Source organism: Lepisosteus platostomus, chromosome 13, assembly GCF_059453375.1.
Source record: "Lepisosteus platostomus isolate fLepPlt1 chromosome 13, fLepPlt1.hap1, whole genome shotgun sequence".
Taxonomy (NCBI): domain Eukaryota; kingdom Metazoa; phylum Chordata; class Actinopteri; order Semionotiformes; family Lepisosteidae; genus Lepisosteus; species Lepisosteus platostomus.
The window spans coordinates 38,167,049-38,191,955 of NC_142623.1; the positions used below are offsets into that span (position 1 = coordinate 38,167,049).

General features: G+C 35.1%; 1 long non-coding RNA gene across 1 annotated transcript; it reads left to right on the top strand.

The window, feature by feature from the left end:
- Positions 1-13,058: 13,058 nt before the first annotated feature.
- On the top strand, positions 13,059-20,646 carry LOC148650564 (uncharacterized). The gene is made up of 2 exons (XR_015926154.1): positions 13,059-13,367; positions 19,961-20,646. It is a non-coding gene; the product is annotated as an uncharacterized LOC148650564 (long non-coding RNA).
- The last annotated feature ends 4,261 nt before the right edge of the window (positions 20,647-24,907 follow it).

The window sequence follows — 24,907 nt, forward strand, 5'->3', positions numbered from 1 at the left end:
GACCATCACCAGAAGTAAGTGGTTAATATATTCATAGCACAGGTCCTGGAATATCAATTACAACATACACACATAGACATACTGTACAACCAGAGACACCAACTACACTAGATATTGTATTTTCATGTTTAATTGAGCAAAATGTAGTCACTACTGCTATATTTTTATGAATATTCAAAACATTTAAAAAAACAAAAAAGCTTGCAAGATCGTGTTACCTTATGCCTCAAAGTTTTATGACAAAGCTGATAACAAGAGTTACAACTTTTGCTCAAATTAATAGGTGAGCACAGCAGAATGTCTAAAGCAAATGTGTAACACATGGGTTTGTTTTCTCAAATCGTTCCAAATCTTTTTGATGTTGATCACAAAAAAAATGTCATGGTCACGGGAAAGAAATTAATCACATTAATTGCACCCATTGCTGTGCACATTCCCACTGTTAACAAATGCTGCTCAAGTGTGTTTGAAGCGGCATTTACCTTCAAGATAAATTGCCTCACTATTTAGTTTACATTCTAAACCTAATACAGAAAAATAAGCATAAAATAAAATGAAAAAAATCCTTTGGGGTCTACTGTTGATCTTTTGAGCTCTCAGATCTGTTGATAATTGGAAATGGAAGCAACAGATTTAGTCCTTTGAGGGTGCTGTGCAGCTTGAAAACCTTACTGTTGTAGACTGTCAAGTCAGCGTGAAGCCAGGCGAAGAGCTTTAATGTCATAGACAAGCCTTCTCACTTAGAGTGCTTCTCCTGGGATGCTCCCTCGCAACCCCTTTCCCTCCCCAACATATACTTCCTATTCCGTACAATTTCTCCCTCCATCTGGTTAATCCCTGCGCTCCACAATTACACAACACGTCCCCGGAGATGAAAGTTGAAATGCGTGACATGCAGAGCGCTCTTTTGTACCCCATTTCACAATCAGGCTACCGATTGAAATGCATGCCCTCGACATTCCTCCTGTCTTTGTTCTGAGCGCTCCTGCAAGTGACAGGAAGGCATATGCGTTTACAAACGGTGTAATTGTGGGTGTTGCTTGTCCTGCCTGTGCAAAGCAGAGTCAGTATGCCGTGCACCGATAGAAAGCCGTTTGTTTTTTTGTTTATTTATGACACAAAGGTGACTTGTCTGCTGCATGACCCAGTGTGTTACTGACATTAAATTTCTAAAAGAAAATTCTTCAACACCTGCTTAGGCATACCATCAACAAGCAGATCATGTTCACACTTTATATGTTTAATAATTAAACTTATGTCTTTAATTATATATAATCACGACCTTGATTATGCATAGAAACACTCTTTCAAATCTTCCACAACTATAAAAATGATTAAAATAAGTATTTAACTGGTGTCTTGCTTTGTATGGGTTTTACAGAGACATTACCCTTTAAAATATACTGATATTTTACCTAGCCACTCCCATGCTAATGCAGACTTATTTAAATTCCACAAATATAAAATAAGTTAAGATCACTAGATAAGAGAATATGTTGATTTTATAGAACACAGCACAGTGGATAATTAAAATGACTGTCTTGTACATGTCAGAATCAACCAGACTAATTCTAAATGTAAAAGGTTTTCTAGTGCTGTTTCTGTAGTATAATATATATTAAACCTCAAAGGCGTTTTTAACTATTAAATATAGTTCTCAATCTTTTAGCTAATCTTTTTTTGATTGCTCAAGGTCTGGGCCAGGCTAGACCATAAATTCATGAATGACACTGTATATAACTATCAGATAATTAGCCTCTTTCTTTTTAAAGTTCCAGTGCTGTATAATCTGTTGTTTGAATCTATAAATCTTTTCAATATACCTTAATTGAATTAACTGTTTCTTAATTTCCTGCAAAAAGTGGATTGTCCCACTGTTTTCTGTACTTGTTTCTTGAACAACAATGACAGCAAATGGACTTTAAGATAAAATGTTTACAAAAATGCTCTAGATGATACAGTAAAAGCAGGACAAATTAAAATTCTGTTGATACTCAGACACATTTGCTCACAGCTGCAGAAAAGGATATTTGCATCGTAGATGATAAATTTTGTACACAATAGGGGTTAAAAACAGGTGTCTTTATTCCATGTAGAGAAATTAATTCATAATACGGGAACAGATATGTCATGTACTGCAAGTTTTCTTAATTTTAACAGATTTTCTTCCTTATTACTTTAGTTTTAAACAGATGTTTAATTTATAGTTTGAAGAAATAATTGGAGGCTTTGAAGCCAGCTTTTGCAGTCTGATCTGTGAGATACACACCTTGCCCTCACTTACTTAACAAGGCATTTCTTTACCTTTCATTGGACTTAAGAGGAAATTCAATTAATTAGCTATCACGTTGCTTCATTTTCCTTCATGATTGCTGTCAAGAAGGCAATTTGGTACAAGACAAGTTATTCTTACTCATTAATTTTCAAGTATAATTAAAACATCTTCCCTTTGTGTAAATTAATATAATTTAATCATTAATAGAATAATAATGTGTAGAAAATGTACATTGTTATAAAGAGCAACTAGAGCATCTTTTTTCACCAAAATAAGGTATGCTTATATAAAAGCCCTGAAGCAGTCGTGTAGAAAATAAAAAAATAGTGACTAAAGGCATAATAGAACTTTGTTTGAGAAGTAAATCTAACCTCCATCAAATGGTCACCTTGAACATTAATTAAAGATTATCACGATAAATATGCAAAATATAATTGCAAGTGTGTTTACACAGTTGGAAGTCAATAAGATATGCACTAGTTTTCTTCTCGAAAGAACTCATCACTGTAATTTACATCACAGATTTGTAAGAAAAAACAATACAGTTCATATATACATATATATCACTTTCAACTATTGGAAATCATGGCTTAAACCTCCAGAGTTTTCCTTTTTAACCGTAAGAGCTAGAAACTCAATTTTCATGTGATTTGGTATTTATTGAGCTGATATGAATGCAGTCAAATCTGAGTATAATTTATCATGAGATGGTATGATGATCTTAACGTGCTGCTAAAGAAACAGCTATTTGAAAACAGAATCATATTTGCATTAAATTAATGCACTAGAATTCTGAGTTTTAGTCACTGTGAATGGTGGGTGTGGTTCTTTAATCTGCGTTAAAGAATTCCATGTAAAAACCCATTTGTTGACCTATGAGCTGAAGTAATTCTCATTGGGTGCGCAGTGAAGTGAAAAAAATGGAAGTGCACTTCATGAGATGGGATGTTTGGCACTGATATAAATGACTAAGTGTTGCTTTAATGGATATTTTATTCATGTTTTGATGTTCTGTCTACTTCAGCCCATGCTGCTCACTCAACTGTGATTATGTCAGATTAATAAATTTCTTCTGTTTTGGTTTATTTATCATTTTGGATAATTTATCAAACAGGAATATTAAATAGCAAGTTACACATCCCTTGCTGTTGTGGAGATGCTTGCATGACGATTTGATTACAATAACATATTAACAATTTAAAAACAATTGTGTGGCTTAAATTGAAAGCAGTGAGACATTTTGAAAATAAGGTGTGTGCAAACTACAAGATGAGAGGAATTTCCACTAATGAACTGGGTTAAATAAGACAGTTGTCTTTATTCAGTATATTGCATTAGAGAAATACAAATGTCCTCCCTTTGTATTAAGATTTTCAATTTTTTCTTTCATAGTGCCTTACAAGCTAAGGACCGAACTGTAGAAGTTCTTTGGTTAAATATTAAATTATATTCTTCATTGTCTCCTTAGTTTCATTATAGTTTCATTATGTTATTTTATTCATGAATAGCTGCTCTTAACAACAGAAGGTTGTTTTGCCTAGAATTGAATAATGTAAAATAAATCCAGAGTCAGCAGAGACAGAGACTAAGAACGTAGTGAGATCAGAGAACTTTGCTGATTAGATCAAATATCAGCTCATTATACTAAATCTTACTGAATACTAAGGTGTAAAGATGAAGTAAAGGATGTAACACAAATAAACATTGCTATGATCACTGTCAAAGGTCATGTAATATTCTTCCCAACTCTTACCCTGGCATAACAAAAGCAACCAAACTGGTACGTTGCAAAAGAGATTCGTATACAGTACTTTTAAGAGATAGTAGGGTTGTAGGGAGATGGTTAATCTATAATGGTACAATCTGAAATACCACAGTATATGGCTTGTGTTGGCTTAGAAAGAAGACTTAAGATCAAAGTGATTTACAGAATAAAGCAACATTTTATCACAGTGAGCTGGGCCAAAATACAGGAATAGGTAGGTTATAAAAGTGCATAGGATACAGGAAGAATTACCCAGACAGCTACTGTATAAATCTATATAATTGTCCAGTGTCCCAGCAATCCAGAACAATGCTGCGCTATGACAATGGTTTTAGGAAAAAAAGATAAAAACTTAAAATAGGCTCTTACTCATCTTATTATTTTACAATATGGATAAGGATTTCTTTCTATTGTAGGTCTGTGGATTTTATTACATTCATTTATTTTTTCAATTTTTGCCCATAGTTTATCTTTTATTTTTCATCAAATGACTGGACTGCTGTGTAAAACCACAAGCCATCTCTTAGGTGGTTCTTTCATACAACAAAACGAACATACTGTAATGCATAAGGAGCCCTACAATACAGAAAAAGTGATGCAAAAAACAGCAATAAAAGAGCTCAAACAGCAGGTGATATACTGTAGTTTGCATTGGCGATGCACTCATCCCTAATAAAAAGAAAAAGGAAATTTCCTGTTGCCAAAAAATACTATAATGAGGTAGATAGTCAATGGCTAAAATATACAAGTGCCTGTACAAGTCTGGAGTTAAACAGCCAAGCAGTTTTGGTAAAGGACCAGTTTGCATCCAGTGTAGATATAAAGTATTGCTTTGCCAGTTTTTGAAACTGAGCAGCTTGCATTAAAGAATGTATTCTGCCAAGCAGTTAATGACCCGATATGTCAGTAAAACTATTAAAACAACTTGTCATGTGCCAATCTGAAGCAAGTTTGGTTGTTAATAAAGTCAACGGTGCTTCAGTCTAATTGGTGAAGTAATTTAATTGAAGATGATTTCAATTGCCTTTCTAAATACTCAAAACAGGATGCCATCTTGGTTGGTGTTGGACTCCAGCTTTCATCAAAGATTTAGTGCCTTATCTGTCTTACCATACCTGTCAAGTTTGCGGATATGTTCACCTACCCAGTCTTTGATCACTGCCAGTTTTAAACTGGGGAAGAGAAAAAAGCTCAATCCTTAGAATCTTAGAACTACAGAATCCATACGTGAAAGCCTAAAAAAAATAACAAAACAGAAGCACACAGCTGTCTTGCAGTTCCACCTTTACGGTGCAGCTGTTTCACAGCAGCCACCACAGAGAGCCCCGGCCTGTGTTTAGTTTTATATACAGCAAACTAAAGTCATTCAAAAATCACAGTGTGTGAATGTGCCCGATACATGTGTATCCTGCTGTTTGTAAGATGTTTCTTAATGAAACCATAGGACCCCTCATAATTAGAATTGTAGCTGATAATTTAAGATAAAGTTAAACATGATGTTTTTATTTCTAAATGCACAATATTAATCAGTTGTTTAATACTGTGTGTAGCACTTCCAGTTATCCTTTGGGGTTATTGAGTGAACATGTGCTGCTGGCTGTCTGCTCTGTGAGTTAGCCAGCATATCATCAGTAGCGAGTATGTAAGGTAAACTGACAATGCAAAGAACTGTGACAGCCTGGTGACTCTGAGATTTTTAATCTAAAAAATTACATATACATAAACCATGCATAATATATGAAAAAAGTTCCTTTGCATTAAACATGAAATTAATTAAAACATGAAATTAATTAAAATCATTATGTGAAAATGCATGTATGTTTGCAAACGTTTTTATGTTTAAATTGACTTCAATTGTAGTGTCTCTTGTTATACTGTTTCAAATTTCTTCCAGTTCTGATTGACAGCATCTTCACTTCAAAGTCAGAACTAGAATATTTGAAAATAATAAATCTTGGAAATGAGCGGAAGATATTTGGCCTGTTTAGTTTGCTTGGATGTTAGAAAGTGATCTGAGGATGTCACCCAGGCATTTCTTCAAAGAAGACAGTGTATCAGCTTACACAGCATGGTTAGGTAGCTTGTTTCAAACTCCCACTACCCTTTGTGTCTGGAATATCTGGTAGGCAGTAGCTACCCTGCATTTGGAGGCCTTTGCAAGGAAAATTTGTGCAAAAAGATTTAGCACTGGATTTACTGTATTCCAAAACAGATGACATGAAAATAGGAACAAAAGGTTCATGAAGGAAGAAATGTTAAACCAGATAGTTCATGTGTTCGTAGATGGGTTGTAATTTTTTATTGTCGTTTTTTTAATGAAAGAGTTCATGGATCAGATCAAGGAATAAGTGATGTACTGACTAGGTGGGACCAGATCAGTACCTGTATATCGTTGTGCCAAAGACAATAAGAATTCATTAAACTTTTTTCTTCTTCATTGTTAAAAGGGAAAACAAAAGAATCAACAAAAGAGGTGTTATTTGAAGCCGAGACCAGCAAAAGTCAAGAACATTGCAAAAACAGGTGTTTTTTTCCATGAGTGGTCTACTAATGGAGTATAAAATGTTTAAAAATTCATAAGGAATTTAACTGAATAGTTAAATAAATGAAAAATTGAATATATATAATAGAAGGTAAGCATTTTTTAAAATTAATGTCACCATTTTATCATGCAGTAAGCTATACTGTTGAAAAATGTAATAACAAATACTGTAAGTGACTATATCTTTCTAAGAAGCCACATGCATTCCTAGGACACCGTTGACTTCATGTTCCAGACTCATCCAAATTCATTAGCTTTAAATAAATTTTGCTCTACCAGCAGCAATAATAGTTTAATGACCTGGTACTTTCAAATTATGAGGAAACAGCTATTGAAAAAGAAATATTTTTAACAATTGTGAAAATAAGCCACAAAGGCCCGTTGTTTATTGTGAGAAGTGATGTATGCTAGATTTTTTTCTGTGCACAACTTCTTTCATCACTTAAATTGAATTTGAGTGCTTAAATAAATTATATATATATAATGTTTAATTCAGTTCTAATGGGAACTGCATAACTCAACAACCATTCCTCTTAAAACACAAACTCTTATGGGGATGGTGATGCTCTCTTTTTTGTACAGAGACGATTTCTCTACTAGTGTTGGTTGAAAAGGTGCCACTACCACTGCTTCTAGATACTTATTAATATGTGGGGAGTGGTTAATGTAATACCAGGAGTTAGATTTTTGATTCATGAATCACCTAGCAATCACCACTTTCCAAATATTTTAAAGCTCAAGTAGAAATACTATATGTTTGCATAGACAGATACCAAGCTACCCATGAAGACAGCCCTGGATACATTATTGTTTGCCAAATGTTTTTTTACATAAAAAGATTTTTTAAATTGTTTATATTTTACTTTTAGAAGATGTCACCACCACTCACTGCAGCATATCTTCAATAGGAAAAAGAACCTTTGACTTTTCAATCTCTATTTTGATTTGTCTTTCATTAATATGAAGAGTTTCGTATTACTAGAGGAGGAGAGATAATATAGAGCCTAAGCAGTTCAGGGATTACAGCCATAGCAAGTCTTATTATCCATTGACTTTAACTCCAGGGATAAGTACAATATTCAGACTCGTGATAATCCTTATTTTCCTTCTCTTTAAACATACTGTTCAGAGGTGAGCTTTAAACACTTCTGATGAGGCATTTTGTTTCTGATTAAAGAACACTAATATTTTTATTTATGGTTTCATGATGCATGCAGGGGTAATAATTCTAAAATAACCTTATTCCTTGGGCAGCTAGTGTGACCACTCTATGCATTCAGTGTAGGAGTTCTAGAAACATATGAATAATGCACTGCAGAGTAAGGTATCAAGTCATTTAGAAATGAACAAATTTAGGGAAATGCAAACAAGAGCAGGTCTCCACGTAGCTTCTTCTGTTGATTTGAGTCAGGAGAGATATTGAAGGCCTGTCCTTTAAAAGCCGTAACATGTGCTTGACAATCAGACTCTGTGTTCCTGGTATCAAGAAATGGAAAGATGCAGTAGCTCCACCTGTTTATTCATCAAAGAACCTCAACAAGGTTCTTCTTGAATATACCTTATTAACTTTATGCATTACACTCATCCTATAGAATCTTGAATAAAGAATATTGAAGCTGGAATAAAAAAATAACACATAATCCCTTCCATTACCAATTCATACATTTCCTCATTTAATAACCAAACACATCTGCAGCATGCGTTTTCTGTAACAGAAATGCAGTGTGCTTCATTTTTTTGTCTGTGTGTGTTTGGGGGTGTGCCTTTCTCCATTTGTTAATAAGCATTGAAGGAAAAGACATTAAGTGTTAAAATAGCCATTCTAAAAATAAATTTCTGCAGTACCTCATCAGGGGGAAGTAATGCAATATACTAGTGAATGACCTCGAAGCTCCAAGCTAAAAGAAAGGACATCTTGGCATTTAAAATTACATCCTAAACACTACAACTTACTTCTGCTACATCGAATCAAATTCAACAGACCTTTGAATTTGATGACATTTCTGTTAGAATGTTTTTTTTAAAAGTAACTTCTTAGTTTTCACCATGTGAACCTTTTATGAGAAGATCATTTATTAGCAAGAGAAAAGAAATCTTTTCAGCTTAAAACTAAATCTGGAATTCAAAGTAAAGAGAAACGTTAAGTACTGTAAGTAGGGAGAGACTCAGGAAAAATGTACATACATTTGCTAGTAATATATTTAATTGTGACACTGGAGGTCTTTACATTTTTAATAGACCTTCCTGGATATTTCCAAAGAATATATAATTTATAAAGCAGAGTGATTGACTACTCAGTGTGGGTTTTTCTGAAGTGATGAAAAATATTAAGGTGTTATTTTCAGCATGTGATATGAATTTCATATTTCTATCCTAAATCTTTACAAAAAATAGGATGTTTTCTATGTTATCAATCTCAAAATGAAAATGTTTAATGTATACTTCAAAATAGTAATTTCAAAAAGTAATATTTTATTATAAAGCCATTTCCATGGGCAGGCTTAGCAGGAAAAAATGGTTCTCTATCCATCAGTTTGAAATAGTCCTGCCATTGTAATGTATGAGAGTTTGTTTTGAAGAGATCTGAAACTACTCCAAACTGTCAAATGACCCACATCAGGAAAAATGAAAATAAATGATAAAGTAAATAGCTTCAAATATGAAATATTCCCACCATATATCTTGGAAGTCTAACCTGCATTGCTCAGGTGAGATATTTTGTGGATGTCATGCATGAATAATGGCTAATAGAAGAGAACGCACCTTGATGTATTTATGGTTCCACTGAACAGCCACAGTTTATTGCTTCTACATTCTGCAGGTTTTGCAGAAAGAATCCCAAGTTGTGACGTGAGTTATAGAATAGCAAGACACCTTATGCTTAAATAGCTTTTATATCCTGTTTAGAACTACGTTTTACCCTAGAAATAGGTATCTCTGTAGTTTTCTCCTATACAGTACATCCTGAATATCATAGTCCAGACATTTTGTATTACAGCAGATTCCCTGGGTTTCATCTAAATTGTCCAAGGGGTAGCACCCAGATTATTCATTTGTACCTCTTGTGATGTAGCTGTTAGCAGCAACATACTGTAGTAGTATCTGATAACACATAAGTGTATGAACTATTTTTGAAGGATTTCTAAGAATTTCAATTGTAAAATGTAAGAAAAATACTTCAGTACCCTCACTCCCAGTAAAAACATCTTTGAGACAGGCCTATCTACTTTGTACATTTTATGAAATCTGTGTAAACCCTGTCTGGTATATTTTTGCATATGTGGATATTGAAAGTGGCCTTCTAGCAGAACTTTGAACTTAACTGTGGTCTGTTGGTAATGTTTTGTGAACCTTTGAAACTTATTATGATTAAGAGCTGGCACTCAGCATTACAGAATGTCTGCCTCTATTCATTTGTGCTTTGCACCCTGTTACGATTTTCTCAGTCAGAAAAAAACAGAAGTCAATAAAATGGTGCATTTAATGTTAGCAGATAATGTGTATGTGCTCAAATAATGAGGTACGGTACATGTAGAGATGGTCAGCATTCTACAGACACATGGGAAGTATTATGAAGTATGTTCACTTGCAACACGTCTTTGTACTCTGTTACATTGTGGAATGTTACTAATCTTTGAAAATGAAATTGTAATGTAAGATAAAAATGTAACTTTACAATGGTTGTATAATTCAAGCCGGCGAGAATATTTCTCTTTTGTGATGTCTCCTTAATTATAGTCATTAATAAGCATGTGGTAACGTAGAGTTGGCAATTCACCTTTAACCCTGCCTTAACATTTTATGAAGCAGATGAAAATGGCGATAATTGCCTTAATGATATTGAACATAATCACTGTCATTCTGCTATAAAATACTGCTCCCAGTATTCATATTTATGCATCAGACGATAATGGAATTTAGAGTAATGTGACAGTAATTACTATTACTGCCAGATATTTCACATCCTGAAAAGCTAACAGAGTGTACACTTTTAAGACTGCTGAAGTTAGAAGATACAGTACCTCCAAGAAGAAAAATAGTATTGATTATAGAATCATGCATGTAACACTCTGAGGCCTTGAGATTTTCAATACAGTTGCATGTCCATCTCTCTCTGATAAATGACATCTGTGATTATAGAATTAACATAATGAATTAAGAACAAAATGCATACACCGTGCTTATATATGAGAGCAAAGCTTTCTTTTACAAGAAAGGTCATACATTTTCTTCTTAATATTAATTCAGTCTCTTCATTTTAAAATGGCAAACATCCTTAATCAGAGACAATGGGACCATTACATTTGTATTAACCCCATATTTCACAGGAAAGAAGTAGTAAAAACACAAAGGATTTTTTCAAGACAGTTGCCTCTAAGTGCTCCAATCTTTCCAGCCTCCCCTCCACCTCCATCTAAAAAAGCAGTAGCAAACAACATTAAAATAAAACTGGAATCATTAAGAATGGCATTCATTAAAGAGCTGATTAAAGCACTGTTTAAATTTAGCCAAGGTGATGGAGTACTTAAAAGAAAAACAGATAAAGTATTCCAGTCTGTGAATGTTTGATAGCAAAACGCTTGGTGTGTCAGCACTGGAGCTGATAGATTGACTTTAATAAACAGCAACTAACCTGACTGTTAGACTCAATTTTTTCTGCGTACACAACTAATTTTCTGCTTGAAATAGAAATATATTCTAAGAGCATTGTTTGATTATTTCTAAAGGTTTTTAATATGGTTAATGTAAGGATCTTAATCAAATTAAGTATTTTCTCAAAATAATCATTTATACAGTAAGTACAAGTACAAACATGCTCATTCTTTTTATTTTGCTTTTTATACTTCAGCAAGGGACATGTAATTTTTTTTATTCCCCCTAATTCATCCATCTACAAAATGTGGGTCTCACTTGTTTTTGTGGTTTGAAGGATTATCTGACAGATAGTTTCATCTCTTTGAGTATGTCTCTTTGACAGAGCTAAAAGGGCACTGATTTTAGCAAGCATTGCATTCAATAACCTTGCATTCAAGCAGGATAATACTTGGACACAGCAAAGCCCTTTTCAAATAAAACCCTGGCAGCACAGCTGTGGATCTGTACCAATTCATTATCCTCCAAACATTCCTAAAGCACAACAGCAGTAAATATACAGTATGTTCAATAGCTTTGGCTCACCCTAATATGAGGTGGTTTAGTGCACAATCCATTTCAGATCCAGATTTGAGTTTAACCCACTTGGGTGCAGGAACAATAAGTGGTCATGACGACAAAGGACAGTGGAAAACCCCACCCACCCCCTTCATCCACCAAGAAGGAGAATGAGCCATGAATCGTCTCGGGCACTAATGGAGTGGAAGGACAAATACAAATTCAAAATTGCTGGGAAAGTGTTTTACTACATGTATTTATATTTAGTCGGGCATAGAAGCAGGATAGCTTTTGCTTTTGAGATATGTTGTATTTAAACGTATTTTCATGAGCACTGTGCCAATCAGTTAAAATTCACTGACTTGTTAGGCTTGTCCTTTGAAATTGGAACTGTTGCCACTATTTATTGGTGCCAGAGGACATGAGGTAAGTGATAAACACAAGGCATAAAGCTCAGGCTGAGTAAGAGATGTTGTGTAGTTGGTTGTCTAATAGAGGTATTTAAGTGACAAATAAGTCATCCTTGTCTTTTGGGGGGAACATTTCTGTCAAGCCCCTCCTGAAGAAAATAAGTTGGGCATAAACATGGCTCGTAGGTGCCTGGTTGCCTGCTTTTTTAGCACAGCCAGTCAAGGATTTGTGAAATGATTCACCCTCACTCTCTGACATCAGTATTCAGATATTTTTTGTAGTGTAAGTGAGAATTCTCAGCCATAAGTGGCTTGTGGCACAGCTTGGATTTGAACCAACTGCAGGACATACTCTGTATTGTAAATATTTTGTAGGCCTTTACTAGATAAGCCAGTACAAGCTCCCCCAGTTCTTTTGTTTTTAATTGGTGCTTGTGTCTGATTGAGGGTATGTTGAAATAAGTTATTTTTTCTTTTCTTCTCTGTGGATTCAAGAGCAGCAACATTGATTAAACCAATATAGTGTCTTATATTGTTGGTTTCCTTTTTTCTTGTGGCTTACTGTTTAATAATGTTTTCCCATCCAGGTACTGACCAAGCTCCCGCCTGCTTAGTTTCAGTTGTGAGTTGCAGGGTGACAAGGCTGCTGGTTATTTAGTTAATAGTTTTTTCTGACTGTCATTGTCAAATGATGAGTAGTGACATGTTGAAATAAGCCTTAAATTTAGTTTTAAGTTACAGTGTACTAAAAAAAATGTAAACGAAGTGTAGCAATTAAATTAATGTCTTTATAGTACTTTTTTCCGCTGGAGCGCTGCAGAGCGAGCCAGTGTTACCACGACTACCTGCCACGCCACTACCGGCGTGTCATTCTTCGCCGTTGCCATGGATGCATATGAGACAGGAAGTCTGTTCCAGCTGGAGCTACAGCTGCATAGCTAGAAACACACTACTTAAAGTCTGTTGCGAGACTGCTCTGGGCTCTGTTAAAAGTTTTTGCGCAGAGCCACAGCTCAGTCTCTATCTTTGCATCCCTTTCGCGGCGGTTCTCTTGAACAGTTGAATTTGGACTCCCTCGATGCTTCCCTACACTGTCTACCCGGTTTCGAACTTTGTTTTGTCCCCGTCTACAGCTCTGGGCCATGTTTGCCTGTACCCCGCCTGCCTGTTCCCCTGCTTACACCTGGGTTCACTTCACGACACACGGACTACTGCTTTACTCAGGTACGACCCGACGGTATTACAGTATAAATCAACAGATCCCCCGACAACTGTCACAACAAACTTTTAAGTGTTTATGTCGGCACACCATCGCCCGTTTGTGTTTATGAAGCTAATCAATGCGTTACGGCGCTAATGTGACTTGGCAGGTTTTTGACAGATTTGCTGTCAGTTCTAAGACACGCACAATAAAATGCAGACGTCTGAGAAACCTCTCTGCCTCCGTTACTTGTTTTCCGCGGCATAGCATTTACTAACACAGTTGCAGCTGCAGCTAGAACAAACGGAACAGGCTTCCTGTCTTGTTATGTATCCACGGCAACCGACGCTGACTAACAGGCGAGAAGGGGCGGGGCCAGCTGCCGTGGTAATGCCAGGTCTCTCCCAGCGCTTCAGTTGAGTGCTAGTACCGCGGTCCAATTTTCCTTTTGTTTATGACTAAGGAAAAATAATTATCACACTAGTTTAACTATACCACATTTGGTAAATCGGGGAATGGTTGCTTTTATTGAAATTATGGAGTTCAGTTTAGTGACAGTTTTATGGACCGTCTCAGTTTGCTAGTTCTTCAGTTTAAAAGCATCAGGTGTCTCCAAAGAAAAGGAAAAACTTTTGTGAATGAGCCAATGGGAAAGAGGGGAAAAGTTAGCATTGCCCAATTAATATCCGTTGGCCTGTAAAAATTACATAAATTGTCAAAATTAGCTTAACAAAAAAGCATTTGAACCAGGACCTAACTTGTGAAAATGGCCTTTTAATGATCACGGTTAGGAAAGTTTAAAGCAGGGAAAAGGTTTTTTTCTTTAATATTGTTTTTGATGTTTAATTAGTGTTGAGGCTCAGTGGGAACTAGAATTGCCATTTTTAGTAAAATGTGAGAGTAGGGATGAGGCATTATACTGTAGTTGTTTCTAAATGAAGTGTTTGTTGTTTATATTATAATATCAAAGCATTTTTTCTCATCTAGTAGAACAAGCTTCTTTTTTCTAATGAACCAGAAACTGCCTACAGATACTAAAAATTGTCTTCTTGTTGCTTTATAAATCATAATTGCATCATTTATAATCTCAAATGCTGCAGATATTTCATAAAGATATGTTTATTACTGTAAAGTGTTAAACATTTCAAACCATTCATACTCTCAGGCACTTTAGGTAATGTGCTGGTTTTCTCTACTATAAACACATATGCAGAATGTTTGAGTGTAAATGTTAGGTTTTAGTTTTTTTTAGTAGTTACTGCAAATGTACAGTATAGCATAAAAATACTGATATGTAAAATAATTTATGACTATAGCACTTTCAAGTCAAACATTTTGTGATTATTCTTTTTCCTGTTGCTTTTTAAGTGAATTATTTCTGTATTTACCACAAGGGTATAGCATAGAAGTACTGTTATTGAAAATAATTTATGACTACCACTTTCAAGCCAGATTTTCTTAAAGTTTTCCGTTCTCGTTACTGTGCTGTCAATATAATATTATGATATTAGATTAGATGAGATTTGAGTAACATCTGGTGTATTGCCAGAGCCTTACTCTGTGTAAAAAGCTTTTGAACCCTTTCATTGCTCCTACGTTGTGGTTAGCAGTTGATAAAGACATGCAAATATTCTTATTCAAATAATTAGTTCAATGGAGAATTCAAAACTAGAACTAGAAAACTACAAAATTAAAGGACTCTGTGGCCATCAAGTATCCCATCATTCTGCTCTTTAATATACTGTATAACATTTCAGAACATTTTAGTTTTATGGTGTTGAAAATCAAGGAAATGTCTGTATAGGTCCTATAACTATTGCAGTGGTTATTAACATCTTTTGCTTTTTGGTGAGAAGCTTGTTTAAATTTGAAGGAAGTGTCTTTTCTTAAGATATTTTCCAATCATTATTTACTAAATATGTATAATAATCAGACAAGTGGCAACTGATAATTAACTGTGAAATTATGCAGGCCTCTGGCAAACAAGGATTGGAGCTACCCACTATTGCTACAGAACATTATTAGGTCAGTTAACTGTTCTTTTTCACTGAATGTCATTGTTATTTACTTACAATATTGAAATAACTGTAGGTGGTATTCATTGTTTAGAATCGATCTTTCCTTCCCATGACCATTACATATACTATTAAAAGCTAAAATATTTTCCATAATGTATACATTAAAAAAAAACAGGCAGAAGGAACCACTGATATTTTTAAATTAAATCCTATTTTTCAGATAAAAAAATATTAAGTTTAAGAGACGCACTACCATAGTAATGAAAAGCAAGTTATGTAGTGCATCATTTAATCTGAAAGGCAAGGGTTAATTGCTTAGTTCTTCTGACATAATAGGAAAAGCCAATTGTTTTGATTAAATCAACATAACATTTAATCAGTTTATTGTCATAACAGAAGTAATTGCTGCTGTTTTTATTTAACAGATATCTGTTATTTATGTGCAGAGAGTGGGCAAACATACCTGACAGCCACCAAATCCAGTGTCTAGTGAAAATATCAATTTTTCCAATATTCTTTTTCCTTTATGTGAAGAACAGTATGATTGCTATGTCTTCCACTGCCGTGTAATTGATGATAATATATCACTTATGGTATTTTTAAATATATATATATATCAAAATGTCCACATCATAATAAGTAAAATATCCACATCAAGCAATCTGGATTTCACAGAGGTAAAGTATTTCCCAAGTAACACTTAAGAAAGCTATTTGGATCTAGAGTTGCTTAATGACGGGGACAATCACTAGAAATTAATTTACTCTTATGGATACAGTAACTCATGGCATACCAAAATAGTGACTTTTTCTTATTATCTTTAGCTGGTAATCATAAATACAACACATCATTCATCTACTACTGTATGTCTTAACTTTTTAAAGCAGAATGCTGTCATCTAGACTCTCTCCACTACATTTACCAAGTGTTGTATGACAGTGTGTCCTACAGTATGTGTTGCTGTAGTCCATGAAAAAAAATGAACCTCATTCTGAAATCAAAACTTGCCAGCACAGTGCACTGTTCCAACACAAACTGTTACTGTAATGTTGACTTCAAATCTTTCAAACCTCTTGTATCTGGCTCAGACGGTATGTCTTTTTTAATGTAAGCCAATATTTTAAAAAATAATTAGCTACACATGATTTTGTGTTGTATAATAAATTATTAAGGATATTCATGTAGATGTTAATGTTAAGTGTCCTTAAATATTTGTATTTTCATTACATTAGTACTGGCAGTCCATGACATCAATGTAAATGAGACGTGGTATCTCATTTGGTTTAACACTGGTTACATTAATAAAGAAATAACTCATACATACTGTATACAGTGTAAAGAATCATTAGCTGATGAAGGATCAAGGAAATGAGGCAGAACAGTTGGGAAATGACTATCTGAGATTGAAAGCATAGCTTTAATTCTCACTGGAGCAAGAAAACCCCTTTTCAAATGACACATAAATTGAAAACAATTACACATCTATACTGGCATAGAAACTAGAAACACTTTTTATGAACTTTAATGGCTATTTATTGTCTTTTTTTAAACATTAACATGCACTTTGAATAAATGTTGATTCAAGATTTTAAGTGTTTATGCCCACAGAGTTTGAATAGATGGTTATTAAAAGGTGCTTTTCCATCTGCTATAAGACGTGTCTGCCCTGTAAATGGATTTCACAGTAAATCACAAGACCTTTTCCTGTTTGTCATTTACCTTACTTCATACTTTTGTATTGTTGCACGCACTGACCTTTGAATGCTGGATAGAAGCTTATATTTCTTCAGCTGGACATCACTTCCTTTTTTTGAATATATTGTATGTTGAAAACCATCAATTCTCTCATATATACAGTACATTAAACAAGCATTGGATGCTACAGTATGTACCAAGAGAAGGCAACTCCAGTTCATGGGAGACTCAGGTTCCTGTGCATCTCCCATCTTAAATACTTGACTCACAAGGAATAGTAACATGCAATTGAGGCTATTTGAGTATTTAGGAATGGTGAGATTCAGCTTAACCCTCTTGGCTGAGGGCTAGGTTCCTGGCCATAGGGTGAAGAAACTAGGATAACCCATGCCGAATAAGAAGATAGTCAAGGGGCAGCTACAAAAGTGGGGATGGGGTGGAAGAGGGAAGCGTAAGACAAATGCAAAAAGAGAAGTTTACCTACATGTATGTAAATGTTTTATACTTTTTTTTGTGAAACAATGTCAGGGCCAAATATGTGCAAGGACTGCTAAAGTGAATGTGACTTGGTTATTATCATCCCGTCCAAACTTTCATTAAAAACTTTGTTTGCAAGACAGATAATAACTTGATTTTTAGCTGTTCGTCAGGTGCTAATAGAAAAGCACCTGAGAAACCTGCTGGACCCGAGCTCTTGACGATTGGAGATGACCATCTCTGTCCTTAGGCTAACAAAAAAAACAGGGTCTTTTATATGGCAGCTGTTTTAGGTTCATATATCAAAACAAATAAAACAACTGTTAAGAAAGGATTTCCTTTGTTAGGATTCTATAGAGAAGGACAGGAAGAATTGTTATACAGTATATGTCCTAGTCCAGCACAAAACACAGCATTTCACTTTAATTGGTCCTCACAATTGGTTTCATCTAATAATAATTGATGGACTATTGTTCATTAGCATCAGTACCAGAGAAAAAATCTAAAACAGAGAAAAAATTGAATCTTTGTAAAGGCATTTGCCAGATGCTGTACAGTAAGCACTGGAATAAGGAATTTCAGAACATTTACGCTGAATGAGACAAATTGACACTCAAAAAAGACAAACAAAACTGACAGACGTGTTTGAAGCATCTTATGTTTTATATACTGTGTATATTTTAAGAATTGCTTCTTTATATTTTAAGTTTTTTACAATAGACTGTTTCATTTTCTATTGGTCTGAACCTGTCACAGTCTCTCTGAGTTTTCATTAGGGTAAAGAAAACATTCCATAACCCTTTGGCCTTTTTTGATCTCCCTTTTAAATCAGTTTCTGTAAATCGAGTCAGGGTTGCAGTAGCACTTCATTTGACCTTTCACCTCACTTGCTCTGATAAACCAAGTGCCAAATAAGTACAGCAAAAGATTCTCTCTATACTGTACATACAATGTACAGGTAAGTGTACAGTATGTGTGTATATGTACAGTATGTCTATTTAAGTTTATACCATAAATTCACCAAGCACATGCACAGAAAATATGTTTGTAGAAATATAATAAAGTAGACGCAACCCAAAAGTTATCATTAAGCCAATTACACTTTCATTTAATTTCATATGGAGAAGCCACAATATACGCTTAGCCAAGCAAAAAGGCTTTAATTAAAGGTTGCCTTTTGGCTTCCACAGATTACATTTAAATGAACTCCAGTAATGTCAGGTGAATGGAGGTTGTGGAAAAAAAGGATTAACATTAAAGTGCATGAGGTAGGGTTGAAGGTACATTTTGTATATAATTTCTCCAAAGCGGCCCAAGTTGAAAGAGCAATTATATCCCACCTTCCTTCATTATAAGATGTGACATGAAAGTTGAACCTTTGTTAAATGGATCTCTTAGACAATAAGAAGCTTGGTCAGCGTGACATTGACTGGCATATAGCAAAGATATAACATTCATAAAGTTACTGCTATAATATTCCAGGTCTTCAGGTTGAAGAAGGCTTAATGAATGTGGTTTACTTTGAACTGATACAAATACTTTTCTTTTCCTTATTCTGATTTGATAGCTTTCTTTAAAAATGACTTTCAATTGCTTGGTCATATATTTAATGTGATCACAAATAATTCAATTTTAGAGTGAAACCCAATACTGTAACATGAACTAAATTCTTGACAGAAATAGTAGCTGATAAGACATGCGTTTAAATAAGGGATGAGTGTGATTACAATATATACCCATCCCAAGCCCTGCAGTGTGTTGCAGGCCTCTTAAATAAAGAGGAAAAAAACAACTACATTAGTATTTTTTTTGTAGTATGAATTATGGTTGCAGGCCAGAGGGAAAAAGAATCACAAGGGGGAAAATGGAAATAAAATACAGTGATCTGGTGAATGGTGAATTGAGTGGTGGCTGCAGCTACTCATTGGCGTTACACACCTGGTTTAATTGCGAAGATCATATTCAGAGTCAGAGCCAAATCTGAACCAGACGGTCATGAGCCTATTTTGACAGTGCTCTCTTCTAGAGCTGGACTCCCCATTTATAAAGTAACACCTGCGTTTTAATTATTCAATTTAGGAATAATAACAAGGAAAAACACATTAAAATATAGTTTTGTGTGGGACTAATGTATGTTTTGTGTTTTTGGCATGATGTTTTATTTATTAGGTGAAAATATGTGTAAGGAAGCAAGGTACTTTTATGTTTATTGTGGGAGGTTACAGTAGTTGAGCCTCCACATTAAAAAGGTTGAGGTTGAGGACATTAAAAAGGAGAGTTCTCTTGTGGGATCCAGGGAGGAAGGTGCTCTTGCCTGTTGTTATGGGGTTCTTTTCCCTGTTGAATGCAGTTTCGTTTCTTGTTGCATGTATACCTGCTGCCATTTAACTACATTAAAACCTTTTATGTATCTTTTTCAATTGTAGACTGGCTTATTTTGGCATCTACTGAGAACTGAGCCCGGGTGATTACATGGGGAAAGAGTGAGCCATGATGGAAAGTGACCAAAACAAAGACCTCTGGAGGGTGCTGGATAGTACTTTTAAGGGCAAAGGTACTAAACTAAAACCCTGTAGTATAGTAGTCATGGTGGGGCAGCTGGAGTAGATAACCTCCACTCCAGTCAAGATGTGCCAGGAGATGGGAGGAAAAAAGGGACTACTGGAGCAGAAGCAGGAACAAGTGTGCACACCCTTAGGGAGAGCATAAACCGCCATGCTGGCCCCATGGGAAACGTCACAAATGACTTTGGAAAAACGGGCTGTACTGTAGGAGAGCTCGGTGAGCTACTGGAAGCTGAGATGGAGGTACGGCGGCAGCAGTTGGAGCAGCAGAGATGACAAGCAGAACAGAAGGAGCAACATTTTCTCTCAGAAAATTAAAAGGACTAAGGAAGAATAAATTAAACCTTTTCAAATAGAATAGGCTATGGTTTATTTTTAGTTGTTATTCAGTATCCTCTGCTTCCAAAAAGTTTAACAGCTCATCATTGTATCAATAGGAGTTGAATAAAATTGTCTAGAAGCAATAAGATCACTGCAACTATTTACCAATGGAGCGAGGTGATATGCATCTCATTATCGTCACCAGGCTTTCATACTAGAAACAAAAACTTCCAGAACATCAATATAAAGCAGCGTCAGAGGAGTAGTTTAAATTGCATCTTTCATTCCTGTCAGTTTCAGAAAGGTGCCCTTTAATATTTGTGTTTGATGTAAGAAACAGGAGAAAAAAAACAACAACTTTGTATGCATTTGTCTCCATAGAGTCAAATGTTCACATCACAGATCACATAACCTTCAGTGATACATTAATGTCTATTCAAGCTATTTTTAAAAGTGTCTTCGTCAATTGTCCTTTCACTTCCTACAAGGGCCATGAACACATTATGTTCATTGCAACTGAATACTTAGGATATGGGCTATGACTAATAATGTGGAAACAATGAAAAGGGTGACATTAATTTCAAAAGGGACTACGTCTCATAGAGCTGCAATCACCCAGACAACTACTGTATTCTGGTCAGCCAATTTTGCTAAATATGCTTACAGCATGCCTTTGAGTCTTCGTAAAACCCACATCAAAAGGGAAAAAAACAAATACTATTATTGTTAGTGTTGTGTTCTGTGTGTATTGGATCTTCCTTGGGGATCTTCCTTGGAATTCACTTGCTAGGGTTCAAATATGGATTTCAGTATTTTCTGCTATGGTCACTGGTGTAAATATGTTGTTGTGGAATGGAGATTGAGACCTATTTAGCCTACTCATCACATCAGGGCAATCTAACTCAGCACAACTGGCCTAAAACATCAAATTAGCTCGTATTTAGAAAGATCAGAGTTGTCAATTTTATTGTACTTAATGCATTGACCTTCCTCCTACTTGTGTGATCTTTACATTGAGAATTTGCAGTTTATGCTGCAAATACAAATCAGGTCAGAGTTCATATTGTTTGTTTTGCTTCTTCAGAGATATAGACCAATTACCTCTTGCCTTGCTTTCCCAAGCATTTTACTTTTTTATCCTCCTTAGAAATGGTTTTCTAACTTGGATTCTTTGTACACTTAATACATTTGACTGATGAAACAAAACAGTATGAAAGTTCCAACAACAATACTGTGTTCTACCAGCCCTCTATTTATGCAATTGATAATTGGTAGGGTCAATATAACAACTAAGTTGTTAGTTACATTAAATACTGTAATAGGTTGGATTGGAAGGGCTAGGGGTTAAGTATCCCTGCTGCAGTGTATAGTGTAAAAATAAACAAGAATTTGTGTTCAAATCATTCATTAAGAAAAGAAATTACAGCATATGCACATGCATACAGAGGTGGCAATCATTAGCATTCAATTTGCTCTCACTAGGGCCTCTCTGTCTTGGCTATAGCTCTACAGAAGCTTAGTCATGTACTGGATACAGTAAATCCATCAACACATCCACTACTAATCCATTTTGTAGCATAACTGCCCATTACGGTACAACAGTGGCTTAATATTTCAACCACTTCCTGTTAATATATATTCTTTCCTCTAATTATGTAATGGTTTTCTATTTCATTTACACAGGAATGTGGTACAAGTACATGAATAGAAATAATAACATCGAGATTGTGCAGGGATTCAAACTGTTAAAGTAAAATGTACCTTAATTTATTAATTCTATTACACTAGTATTGCATTCAATGTAGACAGTGAAGGTCTGTATTGTTGTTGCTGTCTTGACTGTGCAGTTTTACTGATAGTTTCCAATGCACTGAATAATGTAATTTAATGCTAGTTATTAAAAAAGTGTATATATAATGATTTAGAATTGAACGCTACATATAAAAATAATAATCGGCAGACTTTCAATAAAAACAAATCATTGGGTCGTTAAGCTTGCTTTCTTACTATTGTGCTAAGATGATAGGATCAGTCTCTGATATTTATTCCCAGCTCAGCTCCTGTTGAGCGAAAGTCAGAAAAAAAATAGTACCAGTATAGTTGTGACATCTGTATTTTTTAAGATTTGTGGTTCAAGGATATTTCTTTTTTCTTAACTAAAACACACACACACATCACCTTTACATGAGCTGTAAGTGGACACTTAGAAACACATGCAGATAGGAGGCTAAATAAACCTGCTAGCATCCTGCTTTCTGCCTGAATTGAAACTGTAACTGAGCTGCCAGGGAATGGCCATCAATCCCAAACACGACAGCTTAAGGGCCCTTCACAAATAACCGCATACGGCGGGGGCACTGACAGCTGTGGCAGAAGAATATGACAATAATGATTTTATCTACTGCAGTGAAAATAAAACTGTCAAACCTATTAGGATTTAATAGAGAGAGAGGAGAGAATGAAAATGAGAGAGAAAGAGTTGAAAGCAACATTGGGGTCAGAGGTTTTTTGCAGTTCTTGGTGATCCAAGAAAAAAGAAATTAAATAGTTAAAAAAATAATAAAACACAGACGGAGATTCACACAGGCACAAAGGAACATGACCACTGGACAGCTGAAATAAAAAGCAGATACTGTACGGTGGCAAGATGCCATCAACAACGGTGAGCATTTAAACACAGTGCTGCAGAACAGTGTATCCAAGAGAAAAGCCAAGGTAAAGCTGTAATAATCTTTTTTATTGATCGCAAAGTATAGGCCCTTTTTGGACTTCATACAGACAAAGACACTACAGTGACACTGTTATATTTGTAAAACTGACAAAAAAGCTGTTGAGGGCTGATTTACTGTAATTTAAAGTGGAATGTGTGGGTGCACTGTCGTCTGTCTGGACTAGGCTAATGTTCTCTTCTGCATCAAGTAGAGGTCTGCATCACACACCCATAAGCTTGTGACTTAAGTTTTGTTTTGTCTTTACTGCACATTATTTCAATAGAAACTTAAGATCATGCATCGATGCTAAATTCTGGATTGTGTTGAGAATGTATTGAGGTACGAGGAAGTTGAACATCTGCAATGACTTAAAAACAGTAGCCTAAAACTTTTCCTGAGGTTGTTGAAGACACTGTCGTCAAACACATACGAGGGCAAATGTTATTATAGCATTTTTTTTTGTACATCATAGTAGCTTTCATCATCTCAAAACTTTTGGCAGCAGTAAAATAATAGAGACAGATATACACAATTTTCTACAATAAATTAAACAGAATTAAAAGCCAAAGTGTAAAAGTGAGATTTAGGACAGAATTTCAAAAGTGCTGACTGACGTGCAAGATCCAGTAGAGGCTGGGAGATCATTACACAGCTTTGGAGAAACTGAACAGAAAGCAGGGGCTCCCAGTGTTCAGGGACTTGTTTGGGAACGGAAGGAAGCCAGAGTCCAAAGAGCACAGAGAACGTGTGGGTGTGTAGGAAGATAACAATTCACTGATGCAGTCAGGAGCCAAAGTGTTCAAGCCTTTAAAGGAGAGTAGCATTTGGAATTTTATACTGAAATCCACGGGGATGTAGTGCAAGATGACTAAAACAGGTGTTATATGCTTAGTTAATATATACAAACACACATCATGTGCCTATCATCATGTATACAGTACACCTGAAAAGAAAACCCATTTTAAATTATGGCAGAATGATGGCATACTGATGCATCCTACAGTATAAGGCATTATTTGACGTGCCTACCTGTACACAAACCCCACTGAATATTCTCTAAAATGAGATGCACTGGATTTGCCATTTTCCAGATTGCTTTTTTTCTCAACTCACATCAAATACTGAAACAGCTTTCAATAAAAATGTGAAGCTGCCTGCTTTTGTGTGAGAGCTGATAATTATACCCCATGTAGCATTCAGAACTCTACGGAGACTGGTAACATAGTACCAAAGTCATTACTTTATCAGTGATGTTTTATAATATATTATTAATAAACAAGTTATGAATGATTAACTTTTTAAATCTTCAACATTATTATAAGACTAAATTATGGGGAAATTTATGCAAATAAGATTCATAGATTTTTTAATGTGAATTATCAGTTAAAAATCATACTCATTAAAGTGTGGATATATATGCTGCATTTCTGTCCAAAGCTCAACAGTGTATTCTTCAGATCACTACTCACATCTGCATTGCTTTATGTTGACTAAATAATTTATGCTGATTACATTGTCTGCAAAACTTTGGGAAGTTTTGACAAGAAAAGAGAACCATGTGTGCAGAACAATTGTTTTATGATGATAGCATTGCAAAAAATCCTTCAAGTCAGTAACCTTGAGGTTTTTAGAGATTGACTGTTTTCATATAGCAGCAGCGGATTCTGAAATACACCCCAGTGACTTGAGCCTTGTGCATCCACTGAAATCTCTGGATTTATTTCAGCATTTCCAAACTACTACTAAACATGTTGTATAATTCAATAAATGATCTCCC